The sequence below is a fragment of the Nothobranchius furzeri genome, chromosome 3 (genome assembly GCF_043380555.1).
Source record: "Nothobranchius furzeri strain GRZ-AD chromosome 3, NfurGRZ-RIMD1, whole genome shotgun sequence".
NCBI classification, from domain to species: domain Eukaryota; kingdom Metazoa; phylum Chordata; class Actinopteri; order Cyprinodontiformes; family Nothobranchiidae; genus Nothobranchius; species Nothobranchius furzeri.
The window spans coordinates 46997594-47022295 of NC_091743.1; the positions used below are offsets into that span (position 1 = coordinate 46997594).

Sequence of the window (24702 nt, forward strand, 5' to 3'; positions counted from 1 at the left end):
AATTGTCTACTAAATGTTTATGATCATAAACAGACAATTTTCAAAACTACATCATGTTTTATTCATTTTTGTATTGAGCTTGCATAATCATGTTTACACTGCTAGTTCAATTTCCACTAAACTAAAGAGTAAAAATGCCATTTTATTCAGTTCATGCAGAGGAAACATTAATTGTATAGATAAAATAACTTCTGGCAGATCCTTAAAGACACAAGTAAAGTTTAAAGCCACACTATGCAACTTTGTCATATTTTAAAATCATTTTCTTGAGCAAGTATCTGCTAAAATGACCCTTTACGGGATTAATGAAAAGTCAATCAGACCCCCACCGCCCTCTGTTGCCACATTTGCAACTTCAGAGTGCCGGTCCGGTCTGTTGGACTTAAAATGGAGCTGACATACCTGATGCTGGAGTCTGCTTCCAGCAGGTTTCCTGCGTGTTTTAGATCATGAACACAGCTGATTTATTTAATATAGTGATGAATCTCTCCTGTAGACTCTAATAAAGGCCGGGGAGACATGTCATCTGTTAGAATAAGGTGTTAAAAAGACAAACGCACAGTGAGGAGGTACGTTTGCTTTTGGTTCTACAAACCAGGGGGTGCTAAAAGCAAGCCAAAATTGCCATCTCCCTCTTTAAAATTTAATTACAATAAGTACACCAAGTCAGGAAACTCTAAAATTAACCCCAACAGCTATTTTTACCACTGTTATAAAAAATAAGATAATAAAATAATGTGAATTTTACCTTTTCATGTTTACTGTTAGAATTAGTTTTTAATACACGTTTATTTGTTGAACACATGTTCTTGTGTCTCAGGTGAATAAGAAGTGTTTATTGTTAACCAGTCAGATTATTGTTATTTTAACTGAAGCTCAAATGCTTTATATTTACTAGTAACGCTGTCATCATTTCCAAGAAAAGGCTAATGTTATTGTTCTTTACATTTTCATTCATTATTATTTCTGAGACAAGTCTGGTCTCACCTTTCTGAATGTTCCCATGAAAGTACTAACGCACCAAATCTAAAATTATCTTAACTGGTCCCATGGTGAATGGGCCTCCTTTCACTGTAGCTATGACAACAAATTCACCAGGCTGCAATCATAGAAAGTGCTGCACCACTGGATGCCTGTCAGGAACTGTTTCCTTTTCTAACATTTCCTTTTCCTTTGGAGTGTTTCCTTGTATCAGCGCTCGACTCTGTCATGTTTTCGGTATCTGGGTGGAGGAAAAAGGATATTTTTGTTTTGAGCCTCTGCTCGTTTCATGTAAAACGCTCTAATTAGGAAACAGGATGAAAAAAATGCTTAACAGGCTGAAAAAAAATCTACACACATCCTACAAATCATCTAAAGATGCAACTGCATGGCAGGTTGTGCAAAAGGGACGAGCAAGATTTAAAGATTTCCTAATATTCTTTCTTACATAATTAGAAAGAGATGCAACATGAAAGCATCCATATTTAATCCTTCAGAGATGAAACACCTGCTGTGTCTGTTCCTGAATGATTCAGGAGGAGTGGGTGTGCAGAGCGGGAAGCTCCTTCCTGACCGCCGCCGACCACGGCCGCACGCGTCTGCATCTGTTCATGCAGATCGTCTCCAACAAGAGAGTCGACATGTTTCTGAACGTTTTCCCTGCTCCGCTCGTTGCTGTCTAGCTGCCTCACACCCTGAGACGCACGCTTGTCCTCGGCGAGGTGACAAATACAAAAACGTAGAAAGGAGTCTGAAGAGCAGAGGAGGGTGTATAATGTATGCGGAGGTGATGTGCAGGGACTAAGGGGCCCTGAGGCAACAGGCAGAAAGGAAAGTTTGGAAGTGACCTATTTTTTCCTTAAATAGCTCCCTGAAACGTGGAGAAGTTGTTCAAGAGGACAAAAGAGGCTGACATTTACAATAAGAACAGTTCAGAGGGATCTAACCTTTAAAAAGAACAGTAATTCTCAGCTAAGAGGGCCGAGCTGCAAAAATCAAACTTTCATTGCACGCCCTCTGCTGCAGCAGTGGTCTCGTTCAGTCAGCCGAATGTCACGCGTGTGTTTACGGTGAAACGTGAGAAGCTGTAATAAGGACGGACAAAGACTGAAATGAGACAGAGGCGGGAGCAGATGTCTGTGGCGGCGTGTGGAGAGGCCAAACAAAGGCCGTCCACTCTGACCCACCGGACCTGGTTTGTACACAGATGAACAACAAAAACAGAAAAAATGACCACAGAGGGTTTTTAAATGAAAACCGCTCTGCTCCTCTCACCTGCATCGCTCTTTAAACACCACTTAATGTGTGAGTGAAACAGAACACACGCCATCGGCCATGATTGTGCACAGATCTCCTCGTGGAGAAACAGCAACCTCTTGGCACACAGCTCAGCTGATAGTTTCCATGGAGACGTGAGGCTTTTTATGTTTTAGAATTTGTATAACAGACGCAGCGAGGCATTCGCAAAAACAAGCTAACACGCTAAACCCTAACCCTAACACAAAAATAAATAAAAAACCACAGAGTGACACGACTGTGGGAAGAAGAATCAGCAAACTTTCAGCAGTGAAACTCTCCTCACAGACGGACAGATTACGGGCATCTTCAGGGAATTTCAAGTAGTCGACACTTGTGATTTATGGAACAGATCTATGTAAGCAGCATTAGTCAGCGCTGGATGTGACATGCTGCGACATCTCTGAAGACCACCCACACCCAACAGATTTGATCACAGGGAAGGAAACTCTGGCTCTTTGCTGCTTGGCACTCACAACACAGTTGAAACAGCAGTCTGTGGAGGTAAAACTGGATGAAAGGAGGTGTAGTTGAGGCTTCATCGTCAACTTCCACCTCTCCTTCGGATTTGCAGGGTCTCGGTTCTTGCCCAGAGAAACTCAGCAGGTTTGAAGACACTCTACTGTAGATCTGAATGGAGGCTCCGCCTGACCGTTCTGAGGTTCGAAACCTGGATCTGATCCTGGACTCCCATCGTTCTTCTGAGTCATTCATCAGAAATCCCAGAAACATCTTCTAACTTCCCGATCTGACACAGAAACCCCCATTCATCACTTCCTGTTTGGATTTGGCTCCAGTAGCTGCCAGGGTTCTCGGCTGCACCGAACCCTGGCAGCACATCACTCCAAAACCAACACACCTCTCCTGAGCAGACCAGTGCTCGTCAAATCAAGTCAAATAAAGTTTTATTTGTAGAGGAGTTTTCATGATAAAATCAGCATAAAGTTCTTTACATAAAAACAACAATGTATACAGATGAAAAACACAGATTTGGTGCATCAAATTTACAAAACCAGTTTCTGCACACACTCAGCACACACCCTAACCCTCAAGTTAGGGCCGCCCTGTGGTTCTCCGGCAGACTGTTCCACAGACAAGGGCCAGAGTGGGAAAGCAATGCTTCGTTGTTTATGACAAACTGAGCGCCGCGGTGTGTGACGTGTGCCGCTCAGCGCTGATTGGCTCGGTTAGAACTCTCCGGGGGGTGGGGACACGTGAATGGGAGCGTTACCAGGCCCTTTGCTTCCCATAAGGAAGCACTGGGATGGCTGGCCAGGCTACTAAGTCTGTGCATTAAAACGTGGTGCACTTCTGTGGCAAAAGCTGCACTTGGACCCAGGGGCGGATTAAGAACTGAAGAACATCCGGGGCTTAACACACGCACGCGCGCGAACACCCACGCGCGCACACACACGTGACACGCACTAGTCAACATCATATATGTCTTGTACCACATAATTTTTAATCTGAAGCTACATATTAAGCATATTCAGGACAGAGTATTGTTCCTGTTAGTGTTTAGTGTGAGATGATAGTAAATATTCCCTTTCTTTCCCCAACCACTTTACATGATAGTAAGCTAACTTTAGGCAAACCAGCAGCACAAAAAATATTTTCAAATAAGACTCACAAACCTGAGTCAGCACCAGTCTCATCAAAGCTGGAGTTCTGTCGCGGTACTTTTGGTCTAAAAAACGTCCTTATGTCCATCTTCACTCATGCGTTTCAGGCAGAGAGTGTAGAAGAAGCTGGCTGCTGAAGGGCTTCTTTCGGTGGTGGAGGCTCAGGCAGGCTGTATACAAACTACTGCCACAGCTCCCTCTCTGTTGGACTTTGGCACTGCATGTTACTTCCGCAATTTAGATCCCAGGCTTTCCATGAAAGATCCGGGGCTTCAGCCCAAGTAGCCGGGCCTAATGCCGCCCCTGCTTGGACCCAGGAGCACCGGGACTGAAAGTTTAGGTGAATCTGAGGTCTTAAAATTGGGCGCTTCCTTAAGATTTTCAAAAGTGGACAATTTCTTCCTAACTCTGCATAATTACAAATTACACAAAAATCTGTGTTTTTAGCTTGGTGTGAAAACGAGGTGACAGAATCGTACGCGCGTCTTCTGCCATGTTTGGTTTCTCCACAGTCTCATTTTATTTATTTCCCATCGTACTGGAGAATGTTGGTGTGTAGTGAGTGATTTGCTGATTTGCCACACACCACACACAGTAGGACCAAAACGGATCCACCTGTGAGTTTTTTCATCACCACATGTGTGGTTTTTAAAGCTCCATGTGGCCTTGCTCCACAGAATCTCTCTGAGGTTTGAGTTGCTTACTCCCCGTCTCCTGAAGGTACCGAGGATGAAGCGGAAGCTCAGGGGTGACAGAGCTCTCTGCCGGTTGTGGAATGCGCTGCCTATTCAGATTAGCGCAGCTCCCTCACCGTCAGGCTTTAAATCGCTTTTTGTTCCCAGTTACCTTTAATTCAGTGTGAGTTACTTGTTTTGTATTGGTTTTTATGTCATGTTTAATTTCTTTTACTATGAGCCTTTTTATTGTAACTTATTCTCAGCATTTTAGCAGATAGTTGTTGTTTTCACTATAATTGTTTTTGGCTTATTAAGCACTTTGGTTCATGCTTTTTGTGAAGGGCTACATAAATAAAGCTGACTTGACTCGACTGGTCGTGTGAACCAGCCGGGTCTGAAAGCAACCTTTAGGAGGACTCTCCTTGTTGCCGTTGTCGGTACAGGATCTGCTCGGGTGCAAAATTGGCTCGGGGTCCGTCGACTGCCGGTGACGTCAAAGTAGTTGATTGGCTGAGCATGAACCTTACGGAATCACGTTACGTTGTTATCACGTTACGTTGGTCCAGGCAAATCTTTGTGTTGGAAAGATGGACAACTTTTACAAAGAAATCCATCATTACCTCTTTGAAAATACACTTTTAGCATAGAGCTGCATGTATATTAGGCTGAACGATTAACTGCATGTGCAATTAAATTGCGATTTGACAAAAGGAGATTTTCTAATCGCAAAGGCTGCAATTTGGCAGCGAGTGGTTAGCGCAATGCTAATATACGTGGAAAAACCCATAGGAATGCTAATGCTAATATCACCGATTACATTATTACAAATTATGAATTACAAACGTGCCAAATGATTACATTTGGAGTCTAATAGAAAGTAAAACTACCATCAATCAAATAAGTACAGACAGGTATTTTAGTAAAGCCAGAAAACTTTTAACTCCAGAGTTTTGGCTAGCAGCTATGAGCGTACCTGAACTACTCATGGACAAGACGTCAAAAACTCTAAACACAAAATACTTCAATAAACGGGACACACTTCTTTCCTGCAAATACAATTTCACAGGTGTTGCTAATACCTATGATCCTTCAAGGGATGTGCTCAAAGAGGAGTTCAACATTATGAATACAACACAGTGTTTTATTTTACAAAAACCATTATAAACACAAATTTACATCTTAAGAAACATTATTTTAATAACGAAACTGCTAAATTCTTTCCAACAGTATAGATGTGTAGTGTATTTTGTCCGAGTGGGTTTGCCGTACTTTGACGTCATCGGCAGTCGAAGGACCCCGAGCCGATTCTTGTACCGACACCGTTCCATCTCTGGAAATGTTAATAAAACACGTACAGCCACTTGATTTATTTTCTCACAGACAGATGTTTTTGGTTATTGGTTTTTTTTATTTTTAATTATTTTACTGTTGATTTCACTCTGATCTGTACTTTCATTAAAAGTTGCACATATTTGTTATTACTATTAGGAACTTAATGGAAAGATGGAGTCAGAGTAAATCATCCTACTACAGCTGCGTGTGTGTGTGTGTGTGTGTGTGTGTGTGTGTGTGTGTGTGTGTGTGTGTGAGACCACTCCTATCAGCATCACACATGAACACATACTCAGTTTATTCATGCAGCTCTGAACCCGAGCGACAGACAAGATGTCACTTCCTGTTACGTAAGAATAACTTCAGACTTTAAATCAAAGTAAGACAAATAAAAGGATTTTTATAGTATTTTAAGACAATGATTTGGTCATATTAAATCATGAAATATAAGGAAACAAGTATGTTGTTATTGACAATAATTATGTATTATAATTTAAAATGATTATTTTTATTTTTATCAAAGGAATAAGAACTGTTATTATTGGCCCAGACCCAGTTGTGACACTGAGCTGATTTTCATCACGCTGCCGTCCTGGGCCAAGCATCCCACTTGTATAAAGTGAGGAGGATGATGATGACAGTGATCTACAAGTGGAACAAAGCCTCTAATCCTAAAAGGATGTGTTTAAGGCTGCTGCCGTCCTCAGGGCCCTGAGGCTGAGACAGAACACAGTAGGAGAAACATGAGTCTTTCAGACTCAGGGAGCTCTCGTCCAGCCAAAGAAGACAAATTTATGATATTAGAAAAACACAAACACAGTTCTCTCGTAATCATAAAACCTCCTTAAAGTTTCCGAGGCAGGACGCGGGAGAGGAGAGCAACACTCAGAGTATAAAATGCTAAACACATGTCAGACTGGTGGATGACGCTCCACACGCTGCCCATATCCATCCAGGCTGCTGTAAACTGGCCGACAGTTAAGTACGCTGGACCGGCCAATCACTGCCATACATGGAGACCCCAGATTGAGACTTCTGCTTCCCTTGATGACTACAAGCAGAGTTTCACCTGCTTTAGGACCGCCTCGTACCCAAACAGCATCTCGGTATCCTTTCCAATGAGCAGCTAGTAGGTTTATAAAAGAAGTCAGTCATGGAGGTGTTTGAGTTTGCAGCTGCTTCCTCACTTATCTGTTCACACAGCTGCTATCCTTCCTGTTAGCTTCGGTCAAGTCGTACAGAGGAGCTGCAGGGTGAGCTGGCAGCTGCGACCCTCCTCTCCTCTGATGTGAAAGTCTGAAGCATCCTGAGCAGCTTTCCTGCTGCTGATGTGGCCGTGCTCTTATCGGGAAAGTTTAGGATATTTAGACAATCTAAAGTCATCATCACTTGCATCAGATATTATATACTGAAAATTATCTCATTTTATTGTGAAAGTTTTTGTAGTTTGCAAGAGAAAGCTAACTTTAGGCCATAATAACTAGTTATATTAACGTGCTTCCTCAAAATAACAAATCGCTGCTAAACGAGCTGAAAGGAACCTTATAAAGTGGCCCTGCATGTGTGACGCTTTCCAAGCATGCTCGTGAAACGTAGCTGAGTGATTTCACACCGACTGGTTCAAAACCAGCAGGCGAGTCCAGCTTTTCTTTTGGGCTTTGTTTTCACACGGAGAACACTGCAAGAGAACCAGAACGTCTCACTACAAACATCTAACAATGACAAGTAAACAAATAATGAGGATAAGTTTCCTTTTTGTTTTGTCTTCATGAGTCTTTGGTTGCTCTGGGGCTATACTGAAGCTTGTGTTCTGGGACCTGAAGCACACACAGATCAAACCCAACCAGGCCCAGCGCCTCCACAGGGTCTGGGTCCAGCTGCACCAAAGAGGAGAGGAAACCAGAGTTTGACCAAAGCTCTTCCAGAAGTCCACTGGAAACCAATCTGGCTCTGGTTAAGTGATGAAATAGAACAAATGTCTGCAAAAGTAAAGTGTCTGCTCGCGACACACTGGCCTGACTCTCTGCTGGCAGGATCAGCAACGTTTCATTTTACTTTCGGCTTTTCTCTGAACAAAAACAAAGCTTGATTTTCTTCATTGATGAAGTTATAACTTGTCTGCAAACTGAAATCCCATCTTTATAAACAAGCAGCACCAGTATCTGAGCTACAGTGAGGCGGGGCCAAATAAATGGAGCCTGTAATAAATGTGTCTGACTGTTGTGTTTTACTTTGCTGTAGAAACATCTCATTAAGCTAATCTCTTCTACTGCTTGATGGTCTAATATTTAAGGGCAATATAATAACTTCCTGTTTATTTTAAAAGCTTGGGCTAATCGCCTCCATTCTAAAAGAAACTGGCTTTTTATAAATATTTCACATCAAGGCTACTTTAATCTGGGCACACCACAGAATATTAATCCATCTGTTCTTGTTGGATGTTGAGCGTCTGAAACCTGTTTCAGACATGAACTGGTTTCCAGTAATGAGAAGGCAACCAGTCATATCCAATTAGTGAGTGGAAACAGAATTCTGCTTTATGAAATAAAAGTACCACGGATAGCGTTTAGGGATAACTCTCCAGTATGTCTGAATTATTCTAAGGAAAATGAACTGGTTGAACAGGTAAAACAACAGATCAATAAGAATTTGTCCGGTTGAGGAAACTGGAACACCTGAATGAAAACCCAAAAGAGAATGCTGAGCAGATCTTCATTAGAAACCATTAAGAGCTCATGCAGCTGCAGGAGGAAGTCTCCTTCTCTACTAACAACCTAAAATCACACAATCCTTCTGCACCAGTGTTGGGAGTAACATGGTACAAAAGTAATTAATTACTGTAATGCATTGCTTTTTGCTGTAATGTGGTAATGTAAGGCATTACAGGGAAAGAAAATGGTAATATTTACTCGGTACAATTGTTAGTAACGTGGTAATTACAATGCATTTTTAAACCCAGAATCAAGATGTGGGTTTCCTAAAAATTCAAATTGCGGGAAGCCTGAAAAAAGATTCAGTATCCATATATATGACGTCTTTTATGGACTCAGCTTTGCTCAAATACGGCTCGAACACTCCAACTGCGTCCTGCGCGTGGTCGCTGTCATATTCACAAAATCGCTCCACCAAAACAAAGTAATTTGTTTGTAATAATTTATATCCGCCCATATTTTCTGGTACTTGATGTACTTTTCAGCTGAGTTCATAATCTGTGCCCCGGTGATTTTAACTCATTGCTGCTGGAGCGCAGGGCATATTAAGCTTTTTTTTTTTTTTTTTTTTTTGCGTTTGGTACATCCCTTTGGCTGATTAGTTAGAAAGTAGGAAATCTAGGAAACAGGTTTTTCTGGAAGACGGAGAAAACATGCAGCATGCAGGAAGGTTAGAGAGAGAAAGGGCCGGAAATTATTCAACTAAAATCAAGAAAACAAAACAAAGAGCTTGAAAAGAAAAAAAGTAGGTAGATTTATCCCCAATACGCATTTTTACCAGTGAAAAGCAATAATATAGAAGCATTTAATATTTATACATGTGATAGAATCAGATCACCCCAGAAGTCAGTCCCACATCCAGGGCCGTATCAAGGCATTTGGGGACCAAGGCAAATATAGGCTTGGAGCCCCCACCACCTCACTCGCTAATCTAAGATGGCAGCGTGCTGAGAGTACAGATTGTTGTTGTTTTTATTTAATAAATAATCCTTCTAAAGAACTGTTTTAACAGCAATCCTAGCTCAGACACCACATCACCTTCCACATATATGTCATGAGCTCACTGAGCGTCACATGACCAGATGCATATTGAAGTTGTTTTGGTGAAACTAACTTAAAGTAATGCAAAAGTAGTGTAATGCCTTACATTTTAAAATCAGTAATATTGTAATGTAATGAATTACTTTAAAATGAGGGTAACAAGTAATAAATAATGCATTACAGTTTTGAAGTAACTTGCCCAACACTAATCTGCACCAAGTTAAAAGTGAATGTTCAGAGCATGGCTTTTCACTGAAGATATCCATGAGTGGTTGGAGTGAGTGTAACACTGGATCGAATATGTCGACCGGCTGCAGTTTTCCTGTTTGTGTCGTTTACTCCTGGTGGTTTTTGCACTGCACAATCTGACTTTTTTAATTGTATGCTCAAATGGAGTGTTTTACACAAAATGGGTTCATCAACAGAAAATTGGAGACTTTAAAGTTAAAGTCCCATTAGTCATCACGCACAGGTGAAATTACATCTCTGCATTTGATCCATCCCCATGAGGAGCGGTGAGCTGCAGCTGAGGCTGCGTTTGGGAACTGTTTGATGGTTTAACCCCAACCCAACCCCTTACAAGGAACTCCAGCTATGAGGACGTGTGTGCCCTAATAAGCCACACATTTTCTGTTGTACCAAAATATGTTGTTAGAAACACACAAAATATTGCTGTTTATTTCTAAATCTATAATATTGAGTCCATTTTTTGACATACGTAAGACGCCATGTTTTCCACACGCAATACATTCTGGGGGCGATGACGTATATTGGTTGCGCTTGGAAGAATAGCTATTGATGCTAATGTTTGTTTACGCGCTCACCGTATTAATAATTAAGTAAAATACCGCATTGTGCTGCTTTTGGAAGTAGTTGTTACTCATTAAACTAGACTGATACTCGGTTAAGAACTTCTCCTTTATTCCGCCATGACACCATCGAACTCCCGCACAAAAAGGCCATTCCTCCGGAAGCAACCACACACTTTCAGAATAAAAGCATATGTGCCAACTGGACATTTGTTTAACATAAAAGCATTATTAACAATCTCACCTATCCTTTTAAAAGATATTATATTTATCACTTACACCTATAACGATGTGCTCTTTTCAAAAACAAACAAAACCAACTGACTGTGATATGTGCGACCAGATAGGTTTAATACTTTTTTTTTATTCAACAGTCCATTGTCCCTCACTCAGCGTTTTCAGTAGCTGAAAGCAGGATGCCCCCTTTTTTGTGAGACAGTCTGCAAGTTGAGCTTTGGCGCTGTGCCACAACACTTGCTCAACCTTTTGTGTTTGAATGAGCTCCCTTATGCTGCTCGTTTCAAGGCGAAGTCTTTTTTCAGAGACCGACTTCGTTGACTTGAGTGCGTCAACAAGAGAATGGTTGTCTGTAATACAGATTATGGGGACAGCATGTTTTAAGTCTCCAGTTGTCAACTCTGAAAACAGTGTAGACAGGAAAAGTGCATTATCAATTCCATCAGACATTGCCAGTGTTTCGCCCGCTAGTGTGCGCCGCACAACTCTCTTAACTCTTCGTGACTGCCAGGAGAGTGGTGAAAACTTTCCATCCTTCCCCGTGAGGACAATTAGATGTCCTCCTTGTGTTCCTCCGTCGGGAAGATTTCCAAAAGAAGCATCACTGAAGACAGCAGTCTTGAGATCGCTGTCTCTGCCCAGTTGTCCAAAGTTCAAAGTTACACTCTTTGTCTTCAGTTTGCACACAACTCTGTTAGTTTCATGAATTGTGTTCACGGTTGCATCCTTCGTGCTTGACGCCAACATGCTTACGTCAAACATTATATCTGGCATGGTTTGTCTTGCCACCCAAAGAAGCTGACCCAGTTTGGGTCCGAGTTGATCCTTTTCTCCTGGTAAGAGAAGTGACTCTTGTTGTACAGTGCATTGGGGGTCCACATGTATGGGCTGCAGTTCCTGGATGTAGGTTTCCTGGTGTATGTGTACCTTTTTGTCAATAGTCACAAAATCCCACATAACTGAAGTTGTTCTGCTCTTCACGACCAACTTGAAATGCAGCTCTTAGCTGGGGTATCGCTGTTGAAGAGAAGCTCTCTGTTCCTCCCCAAATGAAGTCATCCACATGACAAGCAGGTACTCCAACAACGTTGCCTTCTTGACCCGTCCAAAAGAAAACAGCAGGGTCAACCTTTGATAATTTTCCTCCAAGTCTTTGTTCAGTCTCCTTTACACGATTGTACCAATACAGTGATGCATCTGCTAATCCATACACACATTTTTTTTTAGTTTCCACAGTCTGCCGTCGGAGTGTGCTTCTGGTGGAGGTCTGATATAAAGATCACATGACAGTTCAATTCCTTGTGGAATTGCAGATTTAATATCCATCGAGTTAAGCGTCCATGTTCTCTGGCAGATAACTGCAACAATTCAATTCAACTCAAAAATACTTTATTAATCCCAGAGGGAAATTGATTGCTGTAGCAGCTCAGAATAATAATAATAATCAAGTCATCAAAGAGTTGTTGTATATTACAATGGCTGTTGGCAGGAAGGATCTCCAGTAGCGGTCAGTGTTGCAACCAAACTGAAGAATTGGGATTTTTTCCCATATTTTCTTAAATTTATGTAAGAAATTATTGTGTTTAGTGCATAAAAAATGAAAACCGGGAAATTCTGCTGTGAGTGGGTTATTTTCACTGAAGAAGTTGCGTTGTTGGTTTTTTTAATTGAATTTGCATGATGACATTTAAGGAGAACAACAAAGGAGGGGTGTTTTCTTGTTGATATTATCTAGAGAGTGGCTCAAACTAATGAGGTACAGCCTGCGAGGAGAGATGAAGCCACCTCAGTGTAACATCCACAACAGCCTCGACAGATTGTCTATCTTAACACAGTAATGACACTGCTCACCCAAGGGACTCCTACAAATAAATAAATAAATACACACTCATAAGCATAAACACACACATACACACATGCACCAAATCCCCCCTTTCCTTTTCCCTGTCTCATTTATTCACTCCCTGTGAAACACACACATATCTTTAAATAGACACAACATTGATGTAATCATTCTGTTGATTATTTGTCGAAGGCTGGAGCTTTTTCATGGGACCACATCAAAGTGGATAGTGGTCACCTAGTTTCCCATCAGCAGACTGTCAGATTCTGAGTGTTTTATGTCTAAATTAGCAGAAGAAGGGAAGCAGAGGTGCTCTTTCACAAACAGGCAAGGCAGGGAGGGAGAGGGAGAGTGTGAGAGTGAATGAGAAAGGGAGATGTGGTGTTAGATAGACTGACACTTAAATGATTGGTGTGATAGTGCAGTGTCTGTTGGAGGGAAAGTGGTCAGGAGGTGGATACACTCTGTTCTCCCCAGTGTGGCTGAACCTGCTCCTGGAGGAGTTGGAAGAAATAAATACCTGAGTCTAAAATGGTTAAATGTCAAGAATTAGATAAGAACACTGACATATCTCTGGAGGGCTTGTAAAACTCTAGCGAGGTGGTGAGCTATAGCTGAAGAGGAATTCTGACCTGGTTCCTTCAAAACTTCGTCAGCGCAGAGCCATTTAAAGGCTCTAAGTGAGGCTGGACCACAAATAGCCACAGGACCAAAGTCTGAGCAGTTTCCCACTGAAGGTAGAAAATCCACAACGTCAATAATCTGATAGAATGCACAGGAAGACCTCACACACACACCGGAGTTGACATCCTGGCATCTCAGCACCTCTAAGTAGAATCAGGCCCTAATAGGACAGTACTTTTCAAAATAAAAGTACCAGTTTTGACCTCATCTTTCTTTAAAAAATTATAAATAAATAAAATTCAAAAAATAAGTTTATTAAACAAAACATATATATATATATATCGTAAATCCTCTACAGTAATACAGGCGCGGGCCTTTATTTACTCAAGTGCATCCTGGTTCAGGCCTTTATTGGAAGGAGGCCAGAGTTAGAGGCAGGCCTCAATTTCAATTTGAGCAAAATACACTACCAGTGGAATGAATAAAATCAAGATTTTGTGTCCATTTGAACCTATAAAACACTAGGTTCGTTTATTGAAAATGTACAATTAACATTGTACGTACGTATGCAAATAGAACATTTACAACAAACACCGTCGTTTCAGGCTAAATCCCAGTATGCTAGCGAACCTAGCAAACATGCTGGTAGTGCATTGTAAACACTTGGTGATGATTAGGTTATTTCTTCACAACAAAAGGCAACAAACACCTCACCGCTCTGTCTCGCATTTCTGCAGCTCCAATAGAGAACCTGCAGTTTTCACAGAAATCAGATGAAAACTCACTTTTAAATATAACTGAACTCATATTTTTACATTATAAACCATAAATGTGTCACACTGACTGTTTGTTTCACTTCCTCATTCTGTCATGTGACATTTATAGCTGCGACCGTGAATCCACACAGCTGATGTTAATGGTGTCACACAACTTTTATTTTTCCACGTGAACACATGAAAACAAAAATGACTCTCTTGACTCCACTTCTTTTAAAACCTTGAGTTTTTTCTTTAAATGAGGATTAGCCGGTGGTAAACGACACATCCACAGGCTTGTTTGTACTTGTAACCTAATGGCTGCTGTAATTAGTTCCTTGGGGGTTGTTCCGTTTGCACTTGATGGCACAAAACTAATGGACCTCTGACGCTTGAGAGCATTTTAAAAGAAATAGCACTAAAGCAGCAAAAAGTGAGAGTTAGGGTGACAGTATAAAGCTTCTGAACTAAAACACAATGTCAAGGTTCTCTACAGGATACACCGAGACCAGAACGGTTCCTTAACTCATCTGACGATACCCTCAGAGAGACCGCCTGTCTCTGTGGTGCCTTAAATACTACATGTTGAATTATTTTAGCTTTGCTAAGCCAAAGTGGGAGAACAACTCAAGATGTGTTGGATAGAAGCGTTTTTCTGGGTCAAGGGGCGCCGTAAAGCGGTGAAAGATTAGGACGATTCTAAGGGCCCACAGCTGTCAGGGGCCCAAAAAAGTTTCAAAGTTGAATAAAAAAAATTCAGTTTAAAATTCACAAGTACTTTACTTTGCAGTATTTTTTCTCATTTAAGGCATTGAACAAACAGTCTTTTAGTATTTATGAAATGTGTATTTATTCAGAGGTCCCTACTTTATTTTGACTAATTAATTTGAGAAAAATGGGTTTCTAGAGACTTTTATACGTATTCATTCAACGTTTTCCAACTTTAAAATTTTATGTAACCCTAACCGACTCCGGTTTGAACTGTGTGCTTATTCATTTTGTGTCTGTGATGAAGCCATGGAGACTTAATAAAGAAGTCACCTTGTGAGCAGTGAATCCTTAATTTTTGTCAGTCATACAGAAATACTTGATTTCAAGAGGAAAGGCGGCTGAAAATGTAGTTATGTAAAGCTTTGACACAACATGGGAATTTAATTAGATTTCCAAATTTTAATTTTATCATCAAATAAAATCTTAGAATAAATAAACACATTTTAAGGGAGTAAAAGGGAAAAGGAGATTAACACCTTTCAGCATGTGCATTTCCTGCTTTTTCCAGCAGTGATATTGCTAATTCTGTTGAAGGAAATTCACTGACAGCTGTTGAAAATGATACGTAAATAAGTAAGAATGCATGTAGACCTACATAATTAAGCAAAACTCAAACATTAAAATAAAGTATATATATTATATTTTTTTCTCCCTTCGAATCTGGGAGGGTGGAACCCCAGCTCCAGCTATGGACGAGCCCCCAGGGGGCCCAAATTGATATTTTTTCATGGGGCCCAAAATCTCTGGCAGCCCCCCTGAACGCTCCTTTTTAAACCACATAAAGACTTTCCTGTCTGAGATTGAGTCTGTCACCCATCAGCGGTGTTTTATTCTTCCAGCCTAAATGTTAGTGTGTCATTCAGCGTTCCAAACAGGAAAACAGATGCACCAGCAGGCCTGCCATTCAAGCTGCTGTGATGAGCAAGCAAAAAGTCTGTTTCTAACATGTGGCTGCATGTGCGAGTGAGAATGAAGGCCACATCCCTGTGGAAACCAATAATACTGATGGTGATTATAAGAGACTTCTGTGGTGTGCTTGCCAAAGATCTACGCAAAGAACCACTGAAAGCTGAAGTCAGTGGATTGTGAGAGTTTCAGGCGCTGATGTCAAAGCAGCATTAGTCTGTTTTCTTCAGTCGCCTTCAGTCCAACCGCTGCTCTCGCTTTTCTAGATCTTTCTTCTGCCTTCCAGACACCAGGCTCACGGATACAGCCCTTCCTCAGTCTGCTGTGAGATGTAGGTCAGAGAGAGGTACAGGCAGCGTGCTGGTCGGAAGTGGACCAAGGGAAGGAAAGGAAACCTGGCCTAATTTTGTGTCAGACATTGCACTCCTAAAGCCTCTCTCATACCGACTGAGGAACGGGTGCAGTTGGGTTTCCGTATGGCTTTCGCATAGACCAAAACTCATAGAGTCCGATCAGAGCATTCACACCAGCTGAGGTGCGGTTTGGATCAGAATGTGGAGCTTCAGAAAGCTTCTGCATGGAGCAGAGACAGACTGGGACAATAATGAGCCATTCCCATCTGTACCGGGTCGGCCCGGGCCGGGTAGCCCCAGTCGGCCCCAGCCTGGCCCGGTTGGTTCCACACATCCTTGTCTTAAGCCCATGTGGGCTGATTCTACCCATCAATCAGAGGCTTGCTCTAATGGAAGGTGTGAATTTGCTGTCAGCAGTGGGTGTGTTGGCCCTTGTCGGCCTGAAGCAGACCCCCTCGAGAAGAGGGCTGAGAATGAGCCTTGGTTGGCCCGGAAAAATACCAGGCCATCCAGATATGTAAACAACCTACTCTACCCGGCCCGGGCCGACCCGGTACAGGTGGGAATGGCCCATAATTCATCCCTGGAATATCTCCGTCTGTCCGGCCAGATGCAGTAGAATCTGCGAGTGGGGGGTTGGCGGCCATCAATTACAGCCTCCGGCCCCAAAGCAGGCCAGCGATTCTGGGATTCTCCAGAACTCACAGAGGGCCGGTCCACTCCTGGCATGGAGTCTTCTTTCTGGACGTCGTGTCTAGTGGTATGGGTGTCTGCCCGCAGATGGTCAGCTGAACATAGCAAACGCAGTGGCACATAGGGTGTGAGTTTGTCCGACAGACATAATTGTGTAGAATATAGTTGGGTGTACTCCTTTTTCTTTCATCCAGATGAGATTTTAAGTGTTACCTTTATTAAAACGCACAAACAATGACAATTTGAGTCTGGTTGTCTCCCACATTCTGAACCCTCACCCTCTCATTCCCATGACACTCATAACACCATTCCTAGTTTCATAACTCCTGCTTCTACTTTTCCAGAACCATGCCAAGCTGGAGCTCACAGACATCATGTCATGAATACACAGCCACCACGTTCAATCAAGGACATTGATTGGCTGATGAAACAATGATAATCTACTTCTACTTCATAATGAACGTCTAGAGCATGCTCTGAAGCATAGTGCAGCTACCACACTCTATTCTAAGTAAAGGGGAGCTCACTGGCTTCTTAACTTACAGCTGAAATAATTCACCAAGCCCCCGCAAAGACCTTCCGGGCTCTGGCTGTTTTCTAAACATTGTAAATACTTCTTCAGCCTCTTTAAGGTAATCAACAGAGTGCTTTCCTCTCCCATAACAACAAAAGACTGTGGGAGGACACATTGATTCAGAATGTCTCTTGATAAGTGTAGTAACTCAGTCCTAAAGCGGCGACTGCTCCTTTTAAGTCGAGGGAGGTAGGCAGAGAGGTGAGTAAATCAACAAACCTGCAGGCAGACAAAGCAAAGCAAAGGCCACTCTCCACCCATCATTAGAGGCGGGTCCGCTGGGAAAACCTCTCTCCTCACTCCCACTCAAACTGCCCAGACTAAAGAGCCGAGTTATCCCTAAACCACACAGAAACCGGCCTCAGAAATCACCAAGGGCACATTGTGGGGGTGTGATGAACTGCTTGTGCTCTGGAGAATTCAACATGCACAATAATTTCAGTTGACCTCTGACCCAGCTGAATCTGAAGCTTAGGGAGAAAACGAGGCTCCGTCTGAACAACAGCTGATGAGATTTAAACGTGTCTGATTTTCATTTGTTTTCTGTTTGCCAAAGACTACCGAGAGAGAGAGAGAGTCCGGAAAGCAGCACGATGCGCAGCCTTTTGATTCATCTTCTATTTATATATCTTCATTTATTTGTGTGAGAAAAAAAACTAAGAGAATGGAGATAAAGGTTTGTTTACTGCTTTTCTCGTGTCTAAGTGGGTCACCAGCGTCTGTCTAAACGATGTAAGGCAACACCATCACCCCCCACCGCTGTAATCAGACACCTTCTTTAACTCTACCTGTATAGCACGGAGGAGGTGACGACCCACATCCAGATCCTGGAGGTGATCTGGCGGTAACTGAAGCAGTTGTTGACTGTTCACCCACTGGTGTTGGGTCCTGTATCAAGTTCAGGTAATTACTGTTAAGTCTAGAAGCTGCAGTTAGCGCTGATCAACCTGCCTACCGACATTAAATTCAAAAACATCTTTATCTTGTTGCTATTGAATAATGGCAGCTTGGGGTGTGTAATGTACCATAGAGCCAGTGCTGTCTCCAACCTGCTTTCCTTCGCAGATTAGTAATTTTGTAATGGCCACGGAGAAACAGCTAGTTCTGAGAAAAGCTGGGTTAACACGTAAAAAACAAGACATTCCTCCTTAAATCTGCATGCACCAACCCACTTCCCCGTCAGCAATATGTAAACGATGGTTGCAGTAATGCTAACCACAGCACAATCTAGGCCAAGCTACTGCTAATGCTGACCTGAGTTGCTGCTAACGCTAGCCCCTTTTTCTCACTGGAAGCATCAGCGGCGCAGAAAGGCAGCGGAACGTCACTGCTTGAAATGGAATCCACTACAGTCTATGGGGTGTTTCAAACCAGCCGCGACGCAGACATTTTCAGGCATGTTTGTCGAGCTGCGCCGCTACAGATACAGATGGGTTCTATTTTTGCCACAAGCTGCTTTTGGGACACATCAATTTCTGCAGTTAACGGGGATAGACACGAAATCATTCATATATATATATGAAATAAGGTTCTGGGTTCAAATCCTGACCTGGGGTCTTTCTGCATGGAGTGTGCATGTTCTCACTGTGCATGCGTGGGCTCTCTCCGGGTGCCCCGGCTTCCTCCCACCGTCCAAAAACATGGCCCAACAGCTTATTACAGCATTGTTCCAGAATTGCAGAGGTGTGTTTTTCATGGCTTTAATCCTGGCAGTGGAGAGGAACAACATCCTATATGAAGTCAAACAGCGATTTCAAATGGGATCCTTCTTTTTGGTTTAATGTCGAATTGCATAACAGGGCTGCCATCTCTCACGCATTGAGCGATAGACACACACATTTGACCCTCTTCACACGCTCTAAGGCCACACCTTCAATATCTCATGCTGATCAACCCCCCCCCCCCCCCCCCCCCACACACACACACACACACTCTGCCAGTTGGTAAACAGGGTGAAACAACCCCACCCCCACCCCCCACCCCGCGCTGTCATGCATTTAAGTGTTCAAAAGTTGGCAGCTCTGGCATAAACAAACCATGACCTTTGAAGTCTCGAGGGATTTAGTGATCTCGCGAGTCCAGCGGAGAGCACAGTTAGGAAGCCATTCCAAGACTCTGATTAATGGACCGCATTGAAGCTCACAAATAAAATGTTCCACTGCTATTCTGTGTCGCTGACGCTTCCGATTGGAAGTAGGGGTAACCCCAGCTACTGGTAACACTGGCTTGAGCTACTGCTGACGTCCTTATTGGATGAGAGGGGAAACAAATATGAATGTCGGAGCACATAATTAATGTTCAAAGATGTACTGGGAACATCCAGACTTACCCAGATTGAATGCCAGGTAGATACATGTCTAACCCATGGAGTGATCCAGATATCGTACACAGCTGAACACTGAGTTTCTAGCTTCTGCCAGTCAGTGAGCCATCTGGGTAAACTAGCCAATCAGCATGCAGCTCATTTAAAATTAATGTCCTGGCTGAGTGGGTGGTTTTATTTTCATTGTGGTTTTATTGCGGGGTCGTGTTTGATCATTTATCAGGGCTCCTGGGCTATTTTGGGACCCAACAAAGTTTATCTATTTGCTATGGAGTTCCTAACTGTAAAAGCAAAAGTTGTTCTAGCACCTCTTTTGCACCTGAGTGAATGTCTTTGACAGGGTTTTTGTTTATTTTTTAATTAAAAAAAAAGCACGTTGAGCACAATGTTTATCATTAGAACATCCACAAGTGAGATGCTACGACATTTTTCTTGTATTTTCACTTCTCCTTTACAGGCTCCTGTAAAGACATGGGCTGACAACAATGTTAATGGACTTAGAGGGAAGAAGCTGATTTGAATGTGTGCACTGAACCATATCCTCCTCTGGATATCATGTGACAAGCTTTATCTCCGATGAGAGGAGATGGAGACAACCATAGCTGCACTTTGTTCATTAGTAAAGTGCAGGATTGTAATTACTTTACATTTTGTGTTTACTCTCCTCCAGCCACCTCTCACACATCGGGGAGCGGCTTTGTGTTTACGAGGACCACAGCAACATGAGAGAAATCTGCTCTGGTGTAAAGCGTCCAAATCACTCTGACAGATTCATCCATCTATGAAAAAATCTCTCTCTTAACCATGTCAAATAGGTCATGGCCTCATGCACAAAAAGCCAAAACTTTGAGGATAAATTGATGTACAATACAGTTGTAAAAGTCTTCAACTAACTTTCTTGGAAAGTTTTGATGTTGCTCTTTGGACTTTGGCTGCTTTTTAAATCATTTGGACAGTTTTAAAGAACATTGGCTTGTTTTAGCCGCTAAATTGTGACCTGTCAGGAATACAGCTATTAAAAAAACGCCCAAACTAAAAAGTGCTGTGAGTGGATGTATAACAGAACGTTAGAAACGTACTACCGGCAACTCGTGAAAGAAACACTATTAGCTGGATCTAGGAAAACTAATAAGGAAAACACAGTTTGACCGACAGAAAGCACCAACACCATCAAGGTGCAGGATGATGCACCTCTCAGGTCCTTTTTCAGGTCTTTATTCAAGTTTCTCACAGAAATTACTTTAAAGAGACCACGTGCATTTTTACCGATGATCTCTGGAAATATCCATTGAAATGTTGTTGAAAATGAATGAAATAATGTCCAGTTGTTGAAAAATATTGGCAAATTGGCAACATATGACCATAAAAACTAGTTCTTTAGTACATAGGGCGCAGGTCTAGCGTCTTTAGGGGATGCCATATTAGACGCCCATGTTTCCTTCTGGCTGGTTCGGGGTCCTGCGGCTGTTGAGGACATCACGCTAGATGACTGGCTGAACGTACGACTTATGCAAGTTACATTACCACGTCCAAAAACATTTAGGCAGTAAGAAACAAGGATTTAATAACAAAACTGATAAACTTTCCAAAATCTATGTGAAAAAACAAAATCAAAAATGAGATGCAATCTATTTTGGTCGAGCGGGATTGCCGTAATTTGATGACGTCATCGGCAGGCGCAGGACTCCGAGCAGATCCAGAAAGTACAGCACCAGAAAATGACAATCAGTAATCCTTTCTCTTGTTAAAAAAATAATAAATGGCCCGTATTTGATACAGCGTCTTATAGAGTCCTGGAACCCCCCAAGGCACTTTACAACACAATCAGTCATTCACCCATTCACACACACATTCGCACCCTGATGATGAGCTACAGTGCAGCCACAGCTGCCCTGGGACGCACTGACAGAGGCAAGTCTGCCGTAAACAGGTACCACCGGTCCCTCCGACCACCACCAGCAGGCAATCAATCAATCAATCAAAGATACTTTATTAATCCCAGAGGGTAATTAGAGTTTTAGTACACACAATTCAGAGATCAGACATACATGGGCAAGACACATGACAAGAATTGGTGACTGTGGTCATTCGCAACCCTGAGTCGCGCTACCTTAATAGAGATAAGAGGGTTACATGAGGATTGGTTCAGGTGGAGGGAAAAAGGCACTTCAGAGTTACCCTCCACAGGGAGGGCAGCTTATATGCAAAAAAAAAAAAAAACACCTCAAACATATATGCAACAGACTTCAGACATTACACAACATAAGTGTCCACTAGGTGGGGTGGTGGGTTGGGACTATCCCCACTTCAGTTCCTGCAGCCACGATAGAAGCAGCGCATGTCACCTCAGTGTGGATAAGGGGAGGAGCATTGAGGGTTGGAGGGTTGCAGTGACCCTGGAACGTTTCAGCGGCCTTCCCGCTGTCCCGCCCAGGCTGGGATAGGAGACAGAGTTGAGTTGCCATAGTGACAGCACATTCCACATATCTTCTGAGGGGGGAGTTTTCGTTGGAGTCTTGCTGGGACAAGGGCGCCAGATTCCGATTAGAAATTGTTTTGGGGCCAGACAGAGATAATTTCCTCTCTGTCTTACAGTTTGTTGGTCCTCAACTGCTCAGAATCACAATAATGTACATTAATCTATCCCGATCCGTGCTGATTTGTCCACTCTATCCTTGATGGCATCCATCTTTTGTGCTAATAATGAATCTCGGCCAAAGTTCCAAGCTTATGATTCATCTCGACAATTATGTGAGTCTGTGAATTCACAGCACGGTGCAAACCATCTCTGAGCTCCGGGATCAGGCCAATATTCCTCGACAGCTCGTTAATTTTCCGGTAAGCCAGGTAGCCTCCAAGGCCATTGAGCAGGAAACCTGACACCAACACCATGAATATCCACACGTCTTCAGAGTCCTCCACAGACATCTGAGAAAGACAGACCAAGTTCCACTGTTTCCAGGAGTCCAGGATGTGTCCAACTGGGTCTGTACCGGCAGGGCATCCGGAAGCCCCTTCTCCCGTTCTCATCTTTGAAAAAATTGTATCAATCGCGTTGAGAGACCAGCTGACGAGATCCATTTAAATGTATTTCAGCTTCCAGTAAAATGCAGAAGCAGCCGTGCACCCAGCACCCAGAGACAAAGGCCTTGAGGATAAGATATGGAGGAGAGGAGGAAAAGAAGCGTCTGCACCCTCCAAGAGCCAGAAGAGAGGGTAAAGTGTCTTGCCCAAGGACACAACGATAGCAACAGACTGAGCGGGACATGAACCTGCAACCTTCTCTTTGGGCATTTAACTCCTGTGCCACCGTCGCCCACGGAATTAATTGAAGTCTGAGGAGTCACGCCGAGGTCACCTGCTTTCTCCTCCACAGCTAACATCCTTTACCGTAATGTCTTGTAAACTAGCGACAGTCATGGTAATATGGTGTTAAACTACCCTGGAATGTGTGTACTGCCCCCTAGCAGCAGAACACCACACACCGCCACTTTAAGACACAGTTCTTGTGTTGTAAAGGTATTTTAAACCTGACATCTCAGCTTTTGTCTTTAAATGATCATGTCATAATCGGGCTGGTAAAAAAGAGCCAACGCAGAAAATACGTAAAGCATGAAAAGGAAAAAAACAAAACAAAAAACAAACAAAAAAAAAAAAGCCCCAAAAGATCTGGCTGCTTGGAATGAAAACACAAAATAAAGAGGAGGTTTAAACTTTTGCACAGGGCTGTATGTTAGTGTAAGTCAGGACTCACAGCTCTGAGCTTCATCTGTTACAACACCACTGAATTGTTTTTCCACTATTTGTTTGACTGCTGAGTGTCCTGAGATGAGTTGTGCTTGAAGGAAGAGGTTGTTTAAAACTGCATGAGCTAACTTTACGTTCTGCTGCTGCCAACTCATGACACGGCCGCATAAATCACTCGTAGCCCTCGTTTCACATAGAAAACCAACCTGAAAGCCTGGAGATGGACCGCGTCTAAAGGGAAGCTGCTGTCAACAACAATTTCAATCCATTATTCAGCCGTGCAGCTGGAAGCTGACCTTTTCAATCACAGTGATGAAAACCTTAGCGTGCCGTGGAGATTTAGCTCTAGAGGAGACATGCAGGTTTTGGTTTGAAAGTTTAACTTTACCCTACTGGTGACCGGTAACCCTCACACCACTCTACATGAGTGATGTTCTTCCACTGACAAGTCTGTCTGAATGATGAATGAGGCTTTGCAGCAAAGTAGCCGTGCCTCTTGCCATTGACCTCCCACCTTCTAGATGCTGGTGTCACCAAAGAGCTCTGCAGCCTTGTTGCATCGTTGTGTGAGGAATACAGAGTTAGCCAGACACTACAAAAGAAGGCATTGGATTGTGAGTCTGTCAAAGGGAGATAGCATGTAGAGTGGCTGCTGCCTCAGCTGGCTGCTGTGATAAGCTAATGTAGCGTGCTAGATCACCTCTCTCCATGGAAACAATGAAACGTCTCTGAAGGCAACAGTCACCTACTTTCTCTGGAACCAAGAGAAAGAAGCATGAAAGAAAAACAGCAACATAAAAGAACAGGAAGTAACAGCTCCATGTAGATGGGTTTATTTCAGGAAAGTCCATCAGACTTTACGGGAAGACAAGAAGACCAGTGATTCGGTTGTGTTACATCAAAATGATGGAAGGCCTTTCTGCGTGTATTATCATTTTTTTTTTAAACTTCTGTTTAAAAGTTTAAAGACTTTCACATTTGGATAATTCAAATCTGAGTAGAGGTGAGAATCCATGAGGCTGTGAAAACATCTCAGATTGTTATTTTGGTGCAAATAAAAACAAAAAGTCAATTAGAGACCAATTTCTTTTGGTCTCTGGTTTCTGAAAGTCCATTTTAACACCAACGGACCTTTGTTTTTACAGTAGTAGAAACAAAGTAGTAGAAAAGTCATGTTTACACTCATCAGATACAGGAAGCACGTTTATGTCCACTTGATCTTACCTAACACACCTCGCTGGGCGTGTGGGAAGGCCTCAACACAAAACATCCAAATAAATCTAATAAACAAACCATCAACGGGAAACATGACTGTTAGTTGTAGACTGACACGCCAGCGCTGGCGCTTTGCCACTTATTTACCTCGGAAGCCAGTCAGAACTGGGAATTGGATGTGGAATTTGAAGC

General features: G+C 42.7%; 1 protein-coding gene across 1 annotated transcript in view; it reads right to left on the minus strand.

Moving 5' to 3' along the window:
- Positions 1-24702, minus strand: part of LOC107385745 (potassium voltage-gated channel subfamily B member 1) — a 52220-nt gene that overhangs the window by 18090 nt on the left and 9428 nt on the right. The window lies entirely within an intron of this gene.